General features: G+C 39.6%; 1 long non-coding RNA gene across 2 annotated transcripts in view; it reads right to left on the reverse strand.

Moving 5' to 3' along the window:
- Positions 1-12187, reverse strand: part of LOC131382345 (uncharacterized) — a 49585-nt gene extending 37398 nt beyond the window's left edge. The window contains exons 1-3 of one of the 2 annotated variants that reach the window (XR_009211752.1): positions 11981-12187; positions 9374-9453; positions 1249-1295 (exon numbers count right to left, since the gene is read on the reverse strand). This is a non-coding gene — a long non-coding RNA (uncharacterized LOC131382345). Of the gene's footprint in view, positions 1-1248; positions 1296-3191; positions 3367-9373; positions 9454-11980 lie in introns of those variants that run through there. The other variant, XR_009211753.1, reaches the window with a different exon arrangement.

The following is a 12187-nucleotide window of genomic DNA, read 5'->3' on the forward strand; positions in this document are numbered from 1 at the left end:
CCATTTTCCCAAAAAGCCCTGATTCCTTGATGGAGAGTGGTATTTTTAAAACCAACATCTGGGTGCTAGATAGGCTCAATTCTACTGGGTGTCACCGCTCCTTGGCTCTCTTGGTAGAGCCAGAATGTATATATGAATATACACAGTTCTGTGCACACTTGCAAACTATGCATACATATACCTATCTACGTACACATAAAAACCATGAGCTCACACCAACCTTCCAATTGCAATCCAACACCAACAGGGTTCATTCAAGCTTTCCCTTTTTCCAAATTTGTAACTTTCTTCTCAGGCAGTGAGAATCATGACTCCAATTATTACCAACGTTTTGACTTACTTGCTTAATTCTTCCTCATCTCCCTCCCCCATGTAACCAGTCTCCATGCAAGATGGTTAATGTTGCTGAGTTCAGAAGCCATTTTGCTTCTCTACATTGGTTTCAAGTTTCTGTATAATTTGATTTTTTTTTTTTTTTTTTTCTTGAGACAGTCTCGCTCTGTTGTCCACGTTGAGGTGCAGTGGCACCATCTCAGCTCACTAAAGGCTCTGCCTCCCAGGTTCAAAGGATTCTCCTGCCTCAGCCTCCCGAGTAGCTGGGATTACAGGTGGACACCACAATGCCTGTCTAATTTTGTATTTTTAGTAGAGACAAGGTTTCACCGTGTTGGCCAGGCTGGTCTCGAATTCCTGACCTCAGGTGAACCACCTGCCTTGGCCTCCCAAAGTATAATTTGATTTTAAATGTATGTCTTTTAAATAGGTTTTGGGTATTTTTCAAAAGGGTACATTTCTGTCACTTAAGAAAAATATTAAGTTGGAGAAAAGTTTTTTTTCCAGATGAAGTAATAGAATCAATTCTATTGCTCCTTAATTCTATTTAAATGATATTAATAATTTTATAAAATGGGTGACAGTCTTCATGTCAGAAACGAGAAAAATGTTGGGGTATTGTGCTCATGGAAATGCCGATGATTGCATTTATGGGCTAATGTAAGTGATTTGTTATAAAACAATGCATGAAATAACTACAGTGAGGGAAAACAGTGACTAATGGAAACTTACACAAATTGCTGTCTTTCTGTGTCATGACATGGTTTGGCCGTTTTAAATTATACTATAAGCATAAATGCCAGGTTGAGCTGTGATTAAAAAGGAAAGGACGGGCCTCTTAAAGTAGGTAATGACAGATACAGTGACTACAGGACCTGAGATACAACCTGGGTTAAATCTGGTTCTGCCACTTACCTGCTACGTGACCCCCATTTTGACTTTCTGAACCTCCATTTCTGCATCTATAAAATGAAAATGACAGTGTCGTGAGAAGTAAGAGCCTATATAAATGGCCTAGAATAGTACCTGGCATGTAGTGAATGCACAATATGTGTTTTTATGAATGAATGACCCAAAGGTCACAGACTCAAACCACCCATGGGACTAGATCCCCAGCAAGGCTTGTGGCGGACCTAAGAGTTTGCGTCAAGTTCATGTACAAGGGAGGTCATAGTTACCATGTCAGAATGAAAGCCCAGTATTGTCAAATCCTCTAAATTTTCAAGAGAAGCTGGAAATCTGGATTTTACGTGCAATTCCCTGATGTTTAAAAACTAAATCCTTATTAAGAACTATAAAAACTATTTGGGCTAGACTATTGAGTTGTGGCTGACTACCTTTTGACCTCTGATCTGTGCCTGGGCTTAGAAAACAAAAAAGGTAGAAAATTAGGAATCTCAGCTTTGGGAAATTGGATCTAAGACTTTTGTCTTTTTTTTTTTTTTTTGAGACAGAGTCTCACTCTGTGGCATGATCTCGGCTCACTGCAACCTCCAACTCCCTGGTTTAAGTGATTTTCCTGCCTCGGCCTCCCGAGTAGCTGGGATTACAGGCACGCGCCACCATGCCCAGCTAATTTTTTTGTATTTTTAGTAGAGACAGGGTTTCACCATGTTGGCCAGGATGGTCTCGATCTCCTGACGTCGTGATCTGCCCGCCTCAGCCTCCCAAAGTGCTGGGGTTATAGGCGTGAGCCACCATTCCTGGCCAAGACTTTTGTCTTCTAAGATGTGAGATGAACAAAAGTGGAGATGCTGATTATAGATGCTAGAGAGCTTGCCTCTGAAGAGAAAATTAATGTCTTAACTACACACACTAATGTGAAATGCTTACCACTACAGCTCAAGTATCGTGTTACAAAATATTAATATGCATATGTAGCATTCAAATATGTTGTCAATGTTAGAATTAACTTTGTAGGTTTTATTTTGCAATAGATAACTGTCTGCACAATCTGTTACCAAAAGAACTCCATCGATGACTGAAGCCAGTCTCATTAGTTGGTATGCAACCTGACATCTCTATACCCCATGCCTCATGGCCCTAGGTTGTAACTTATCAGATCTGTAGAGGTAAAACCAGCCTAAGCTGATGTGACAAGGGATAAATCCTTCATGCCCCAAAATTCTTTTTCCCACAATGCTGAGATTCCTGTTAGAGTTTATTTTTGAGATAACTAAGTGATAGCTTCCCTTAAGGTCAATTTGCTTAATAAGATTTCTCAACATCTATGTAGACATACTGAGAGGATAAGGGTTGTAACTAGGGTGAAATGGAGAGAAAGGATAGGAGGAGAAATAAGAAGATGGGGAGATATTGAAAAATCTTTGGCAGAGAGTGGCATGATGATATTTGTGCATTAGAAAGAGCACCCTTGCAGTATCTTGAAGAAAGAGTTACATGGGCCAATACAAAAGGCAGGGAGAAAGTCAGAAGGCAATTGCAGTATCCAGAACCTAGGTGAAGGTAGCATCATGGGAATGAGGAGGAAGAGACAAATCTGAGCGATATTAAACAGCAGAATTGAAAGACTGTACAAATGATCTTGGGGGAAGGGTATGCGGAGGATGGAGAATGACATCGAGGATGCGTCTGCTATCCAGGCTTGGTCACCTGTGTGAATGCTGGCGCCATTACTGATACAAGGAAATCACAGGGGGGAGTAGATTGGAGGACAAGATGTGCTTTGGACATGTTAAAATATTCGAGTTGCCTGGAGGATATCCAAGTAGAAGTTTCCAGCAATACTGTATATGAACATCAGTACCTCCAGAGATACTTCGGTTGCAAATAATAAATGTGCAAGCTATTGACATATAAATGGTCACTGAAGCGATTGATATATCATTTAGGGTTGTACTCAGCTGCATGTGAAAGTGACTGGACTACATAGCCTACAAATGAGAGAAGGTAAGCAGGTCAGGGCTGGTGTATCAGGCCTAGGGTGTCATCGATGTTGCCATGCTTTATCTTTCCGCTCCACTCTTCTTAGCATGAGGCTTTCATCCTCAGGCTCAAACTCTGATCTCCAATCTACAATCAGGGAAAGAAAAAGGAGAATAAAAAGGCAGTGTCTGTGTCAGGAAGACACAAACTTTCCTAAAAATGCTTACGAGATTTTCACTCACATTTCATTTGACTAGAACTTCCTAGCTATAAGGAAGTCTGAGAAGAATGGACATCAAGCAGGCAACAACTCTACAGCATCTACCACAATGAGTCACAAGGGAAACGGGGGAGAATGCTCAGGAGAATATGTTCAGTGAGAAAAAACCAAGACCAGAACCCCGATGAAGACCAAGATTGAAGGCATAGACAAGAAGCAGAATAGATAGATAACGGAGACAAGAGCTCATCTTCAGAAACTAGAAACGCACAGGGTCAGGGAAATCAAGAGAAGAGAATGTTTTAAAGAAAGGTTCAGTAATTTCAAAAGCCACAGACATCAGGTAAGATGAGAACTTAAGTCTCACAAAGTGAATGGCAAGGACCATTCCAGTGAAGCCGACTGGAAGGAAACATGATCGTAGCTGGGCAAGCACGGTCATGGAGATGATGTGCATAGCCTACTTTGTCCAGAAGTCTGTCTAGGAGCAAAAGTGAAGGGAACAAAGTGGAAGAATTATTTGGCCAATTATGCAACATCCAGAAGAGGGCAGCAGAGTAAAACTTTTCTTTAATTTGCACTGACTGCCAGATATCTGAAAATCAAAGGTTATCTCACCCCTTCCTCAGGAATAGAGCAGAAATCTCAGTGTTCCCCCTTAGAATACTGAAAAAAACTCAAAACAATCCCTAAGAGTTGCATTTTTCCATTCTAAAACTTAGATTATATGCTTATCTATTGCATAACAGGGTGTTCCTAGTCCCTCTACCCCCTTCTAACAGTCTACAACAAAAGGAGAGGCTGTAGCAAGATACTTGATGCCCTTTCCTGGTCTCTTGTTCTCAGAACCACTCTACTCTCAGCTGGCAGGGTCATCCATCCATCCATCCATCCATCCGTCCGTCCATCCATCCATCCATATCCATCCATGCATCTATCCATCCATGCATCCTGCCAACTACTGTTCCTCTGAGCTTTTCAAACTCTATTTTCAGCTAGTACTCTGCTACTAGAACATTCAATGACTATCTACTGCTGACTACCTCAAATGTCCATGTTTTTTAATGGCCTGACCTTATTCTGCCTAAATCTTTATTTCCTACTATCCGTAATATAAAATTTCTGTTCTACTCCTTTCATTACATTCCTGCTCTCTGAATCCATTGTGTTCCACCCCACCTCTGCACCTTCCCTCACACCAGTGGTTTTCAAACCTTTTGTTCTCAGAGCAGTCAAGAAGTGCTGCCACAGAATCTTCCAGTTGATTCCCAAGACTGCCAAAGCTAGCTGGTGTACTACATACCTATATGGGGCATGCTGCACAGTATAGTCCTAATAGATTTGTATACTTATTACATTTTTTTACAGTCGATGGCAGTAAAGTGGCCAAAGGAAAAGGTGCCTTTTGCTAATTCATACAAAGACTAGCAGAGATCATTTTCTCCTCCTTTTTATGCAATATTTTAGGTCCTGCAGGACAAAATTATTTTAAAATACTTTGTCTAATATCATCAATATGTAACATACTACCATAATTCATAGAATTGGTATTAACTACAACATTCCATGAAGTGTCACATACTTTCCTTCACAAAATTTTGAATCACAATATGTGGTTCTAACACTCAATTTCCCAAATATTTTTGTCTTCAGACCCCATTACACTTTTAAAAATTATCAGAAGCCCCCAAGGACCTTTTGTTCATGTGGTTAATAGCTGCTATTTACTGTATCAATATTAACATTGATAAATATATAAAAATGCATTAATTCACTAGAAATAACTATTAAAACTTATTATATGTTAAATCAGATAACATATCTTTATGAAAAATAGCTATATTTCACCTCCCAAAAAAATAGGAGAGTGGCATGTTTTATATTTTTTTCAAATCTATATAAATTTTTTTTTTTTTGAGAAGGAGTCTCACTCTGTCACCCAGACGAGAGTGCAGTGGCGCCATCTCAGCTCACTGCAACCTCTGCCTCCCGGGTTCAAGCAATTCTTGTGCCTCAGCCTCCCGAGTAGCTGGGATTACAGGCACCCACCACCACGCCCAGCTAATTTTTATATTTTTAATAGAGACAGGTTTTCACCATGTTGGCCAGACTGGTCTCGAACTCCTGACCTCAAGGGATTCGCCCGCCTTGGCCTCCCAAAGTGCTGGGATTACAGGCGTGAGCCACTGTGCCTGGCCAAATCTATATAATTTCTAACTTCATAAAAGGCAGTTGGATCCTCTTATCTGCTTGTGCATTCAATCTGTTGTTTTATCACACATCATGTAACCTCTGGAAACTCCACTGTACCCTCAAGAAAGAATGAGAGTAAAGACAAATACATCTTAGTATGATTAAGAAAATAATTTTGACCTCATAGAGCCCAGAAAAAATCCTAGGGACCTCTAGGTTCCCCAGGCCACATTTGAGAATTGCTGGCTTCTGTTAATCCCTTCCACTTCTCTTCTACTTATTTCTCCTTGAAGCACTCCCCAACTCCAGTAGCTCATGCTGAAATTCTATGGTAATTAATATTTAATTTTTAGAAATTATATGTTTTCCCAAATAGACTGTAATCTTTTAAAGTTGTACCGAGGCATACAGTTTTCAATGAATAAATATTTGCCAGTTATGTTACCCACATTAGACTACATAGCTATTCAAATAGCCTACAGAATATCTGCTATCTCTAAATATTATCTCTCTTTCAGCATAGAATTGTGAAATCAAAGTTGTGCCTGCTACTTCCTCTGTCCCCCTCACACCCAATAAACACACACACACACACACACACACACACACACACCACATTTTCCTTCTCTGTGCTGGGTCATTCCCATCAACACACAAATATGCTATGAGATCTTTTATCTTACTGAATTATTCTCTGCCTTTGGCTCCATTTCTCTTCCTCTCTTTCCATAAAATTTACTGAAAGAGACACACACACTTGTTTCCCATTCCTCACCTCACATTTGCTTCTCAGTGCACTCAAACACACTCGAACCTATCACCAAAACTGCTTTTGACCAAGTTATGAGGGGTCTGCATTTATTGACAGGTGACTTCATGGTCACTGCTCAATCTATGTTCTTTGCCATCCCCCTTTTCTTCCTAGGTGATCTCATCCAGTGCTCTGGCTAAAGACTCTATCACCAGTTATGGCTTCGGAGCTCCAGATGTGAGAATATTCAACTAGATACTTGACATTTCTTGGAGGCATTTCAAAACTTCACCTTCCCATATCCAATCCATTGGCAAGTCCTGTGAGTTCCTCCAAAATAGAATCCTAATCCATCCACCCTCTCCATCTCCACAGTTACCATTCTAGTCTAAGCTACCATCATCTCTGCCTAAACTACTGTATTTGCCTCCTAATTGGCCTTACTGGTGTGGTGATGCCTACCTTTTCACCACATAATATCCAAAGTGATCTTTTAAAAACATGAATCAGATCCTATTACCCTCCTGCTTAAAACCCTCCAGTGGCTTCCCATTACACTAAGAATCCCACCTCCTCACCAGGACCTACAGGACTTGGCATCTTCTCTTTCTCCCCGACTTCATCTTTCCCTTTTTCTTACTTACCCTGTTCCATAACCTTATTTTCCCTGCTTGAACATGTGAAGCTCCTCCCCACCCGTGCTTGTCTATTTGCATTGCAGTAAGGAATACCTGAGGCTGAAAAATTTATAAGGAAAAGAGGTTTATTTTGCCTCACAGTTCTGCCAACTATATGAGAAGTGTGGCGCTGGAGCATCTGCTCCTGGTGAGGCCTCAGGAAGCTTCCAATCATAGCCGAAGGCAAAGGGGGAGCTGGTGTATCACATACAGAGAGAGGGAGCAAGGGAGAGAGGAGATGCCAGGCTCTTTTCAACAACCAGCTCTCACATGAACTCACACAGCAAGAACTCACTCATTGACGTGAGGACAGCACCAGGCCATAGGTGAGGGGTCTGCCCTCATGACCCAAACACCTCCCACTAGGCTTATCTCCAACACTGGAGGTCACATTTTAACATGAGATTTGGAGGGAAAAAAACATCCAAACCATATCACTACCTCAGTGCCTTTGCATTTCCCATTGGGAGAATCTCCCTGTGGATATTTTCAAGTTTGTTGCCTTCTTATTATTCAGGTCTCAGCCATTCATGTCATCACCCTATCAAAAATTGATACCCCTAATCCCACACCATGTGACCCACATAAAGAGAGTGGGGTCCCAGCAGGAAACAGATAACACATGCAGATTAAGACATTTGAAAATAATTGTGTAACAGCATGGACAGAATGAAGGGAAACCACAAGGATATTATATAGAACTGTGGAGCTGGCAGTAATAAGGTGTTGTTACCATCCATAGGCCTGAATGAAACCCGGAAACATAGAAGACTACATGGAGAGGACCTTAGGTTGGAATACAGCCAGTACACAGAGCAGCACCTCACTCTCCTCTCTTCTTGCAGTTTCCTGCCAGTGCTCTCCACTGGTTGAATCCACTTGGAAGCAGGAAGATGAGGGACCTTGTTGATGTGCAAGCCAGTCAATCCCCCAGGGTGTGGACAGTGGATCTGGACAGGCTACATAAGATATCCAGCCCACTCTCTTCTCATTATCCTGCCTTATTTTCTTTATGGCATTAATCACTGTCTGACATTATTTATGTGTTTACTTAGTATCTGTCTCCTGCACTAGAGCTTGGGACATAATAGAAGTTCAATAAATTATTTAAAAATCAAGTTAATCTCACTTTGAACTCTGGAAGTTACAATCTGTCCAGACATACATGCCTTATTTATACATATTTAGGACACTGATGTTAAAGATGATTTTACCAGCCAGGTGCAGTGCCTCACGTCTGTAATTTCAGCACTTCGGGAGGCCGAGGCAGGAGGACTGATTGAGCTCAGGAGTTCAAGACAAGCCTGGGCAACATAGTGAGACCCCATCTCTACAAAATTAAAAATTAAAAAATTAGCCAGGCACGGTGATGCATGCCTGTAATCCCGGCTACTTGGGGAGGATAAGGAGGGAGGATTGCTTGAACCCAAGAGTTTGGAGACTGCAGTGAGCTATACCCTGTCTCAAAAAAGAACATTTTTCCTACACAGTAGTTTTGTGATTTATAGCATAAATGGGTTTTAAATGGAAAACACAGCACATACAGTCTTATATTCAATTGGGTAGAGTATTTGGGGAAACTGGAAACAACAGGAAGTGGGAAAAAGAGTCAGAAGAAGAGGGTAATTTTGGATAGCAGCATATCTCCATGCCCATCATGGCCAATCTTTTGCTTGCTATCTATGATATATTATAAAACTGTCTGTCAAATTGTCATTCTTCATTCATCTGTATTTATAATGTTATGTAAATCAATAAAGACAGATGATTTAAAAGACACTATGAACCAATGACCTACTTAATATTTATAGAACACTAAACCCAACAACTACAGAATACACATTCCTTTCAACTGGACACGGTATATTCACCAAGATAGAGTGCATGCTGGGACATAAAACAAGTCAATAAATTTAAAAGAATTGAAATCATTCATGTTTTCTGACACAACAGAATTAAACTAAACACCAGTTACAATAAGATATCTAGAAATCCCAAATATTTGGAAATTAAAAACACATTTCTAAATACTTCATGGATTAAAAACATAAATCACAAAGAAATTTTAAAAATATTTTGTACTGAATGATAATGAAAATACAACATATCAAAATTCCTGAGATTTGGCTACAGTAATGTTTGGAAGGATAGTTATAACTTTAGATGCTTCTATAGAAATGAAGGAAAGACCAAAATCAGTGACCTAATATTCTATTCTAAGAAACTAGAAAAAGAAGAGAAAAATAAACCCACTGTAAGTAGAAAACATAAAATGATAAAGATAAGAATATGACTGGTCACGGTGACTTATACCTGTAATTCCAATGATTTGGGAGGCATAGGCAGTTGGGTCACTTGGGGACCAGTTCAGGCAACATAGTGAGACCCCATCACTAAAAATAAAAAAAGAGAGGGAAAAGACAAGAACAGAGGTCAACAAAATAAAAAATAAGCAGGGAAAAGTAAAAAAGCCAAAAACTGTTTCTTTGAAAAGATTGACAAACCCTCAATTACAATGATGAAGAAGAGCACACAAATCACCAAAATCAGGAACAAAAATGGGCTATTACAACAGATCATACAGACATTAAAAGACTAGTAAGACAGTATTTACAAACAACTTTATACCAAGATATTTGATAACTTAGACAAAATGAACAAATTCCATAAAACTATAACTTACCAAACAACACAAGATGAAACAGACATTATGAATAGCCCTATATCTTTAAAATAAGTTGAATTTATTATCAAAGAAAATTACAAGCCCAGATGTTTTCACAGGCAAATTCTATCTAAAAAATTTTAAAACATACTTCAAAATAAATGTGGGATGACAATAGCATATATTAAAACCTACAGGATCTGACCAAAGAGGTACTCATAACTGAGTAGTTATGTCAGAAATCCAAGGACGGGTCAACATTTGACAATGTGTCATCATTCACTACATGAATAAATGAATAGAAACTATATGGTCATCTCAATAAACAGAGAAAAGCATTTGATATTTATCATTCATTTAAAATTTAAAACAATAAAAATTTTTGGAAAGTCAAAAATAGAACTTTAAAAAACTTCATAAAGTATACCTACTAGAAAATTACAGTAAATATTAAACTTGAAGGCAAAACCTCAAAAATAGAAGAATGCAGTAGGCTTACACAAACCAATATGGGTAGATCTTCAAGATGTATTTTTGAGGAAATCAAAGAAGTTGTGGATCCTTATAGTATTTTAACAATACTCACACAAAATACTATGTATTTTCTATAAAAACATACGCAGGTATGTAAATACATAAAAATAAAACTGGCAGAAAACACACCTGTCTGATAACTTCTGAGAAGCGCCAAGTACCAGGATTGGTGGAAGTACAAGGTACAGTGTTTGGTTAAGGGTGACTTGAGCTTTAGCTACCATGTTTCTATTTGTATAACTTTAGATGCTTCCATTAGAAAAGAAGAAAAGATTAAAATTAGTGACCTAATAACCTACTTTAAGAAACTAGAAAAAGAAGGTTTTCATGAATTATTTAGCTAACCAAAATTTAATTTTAATACCATAAATATGAAAAACACTGTAAAAATATACAAAAACTGATTTTTTTTGTTTTTTTTTTAGATAAGTACATTACCATAGGTAAAGATTAAACTAGTTCTTTTGGGTTCTTTGTTAAGTTTGGAGACTATAAAGAAACCTTCTTGTATGCCACTTATTAATACATCCTGGAACTGAATTCACTCCATTTAGCAAGTCAGGTAAATCTAGATTATGCCAAATTATCAAACAAACACAGAGTCTGAGAGAAAAGCCTCTAGAGTTTGCTAACATTCTATATGATATGAATGAAATACAGACTTTGGTAGATACTCTTTATTTCTTTCAGAATAGAACAAATGAGTCCCGTAGCTACTGGCGATTGGCTGATTTTTTTTTTTTTTTTTTTTTTTTTTTTTTGATGGAATCTCACTCTGTCACCCAGGCTGGAGTGTAGTGGTGGATCTCGGCTCACTGCAACCTCCGTCTCCCGGGTTCAAGCGATTCTTCTGCCTCAGCCTCCTGAGTAGCCGGGACTACAGGCACGTGCCACCAGCGCCCGACTACTTTTTGTATTTTTTTTTTTTTTTAGTAGAGACGGGGTTTCGCCATGTTGGCCAGATTGGTCCCGAACTCCTGACCCCAGGTGATCCACCCGCCTCGGCCTCCCAAAGTGCTGGGATTACAGGCGTGAGCCACTGCGCCCGGCCTTGGCTGAGTTTTTATTAGATCTGAGCCGTCCAATTTCAATAGTTTAGGATCCAACCTCACTCTCAGGCAAAGAATAGAGGAAATGATACCAACGTATTTATCTGTCAATAAACACTTGGTGATTTGAATATGGTTAAGGGATTCCTGTAGTTTGCCCCCCTTAAAACTGAACTTTGTCCAAACCTGTTCTAAATATGTGTGTGCGTGTGCATGCATCTGGGTGTTGGGGAGGAGCAGTCGTAAAGGTCATTTTAAATTTCACCTATAGGGGGACTACTTCCCACCTCATCCTATGAAGTCAACGTTAGCCTAAATACCAAAGCCAGATTAAGACACTACAAGAAAACTACGGAACAATATCTCACGAACACAGATGCATAACTTCTAGACAATCCTTTTCCAAATTGAATCCAAGACCATATTAAAAGGACAAAAGCATCTCAGTGGTTGCTTGGGGACTGGGGGAGGGACTGGATCCCTATCTTGGTTGTGGTGTCGAAAACCTATCAAATTGTTCACTTTAAATATGTGCAGTTTATTGTATCCCAACCATTCCTCAACAAAGCTGTTTTTCAGAAACATTTGTCCATGTAGTGCTGCCTTTGAATGGTTGGGTCAATGAAGAGAAAGACGAGTGAAAAAGGGAATCATGACATTTTGTTTTTTTACCTGTAAATATTCGCAAAACGCCCAAACTGGTAACTTTGGGAACACGGCTTCACGCAGGAGAAGGGCTGCTGTCTGGAGAGGACTGAAACTCGGGTTCCCGAAGTCGGGCTGCTCTGGGGCCACGGAGAGAGGGGGAGAGAACGTCGAGGAAGAGGCAGAGCTCAAGTGAACGGAGGATGGAACACAGAGCGCGGCCGGGACAAAGGG

Source organism: Hylobates moloch, unplaced genomic scaffold, assembly GCF_009828535.3.
Source record: "Hylobates moloch isolate HMO894 unplaced genomic scaffold, HMol_V3 SCAFFOLD_23, whole genome shotgun sequence".
Lineage (NCBI taxonomy): Eukaryota > Metazoa > Chordata > Mammalia > Primates > Hylobatidae > Hylobates > Hylobates moloch.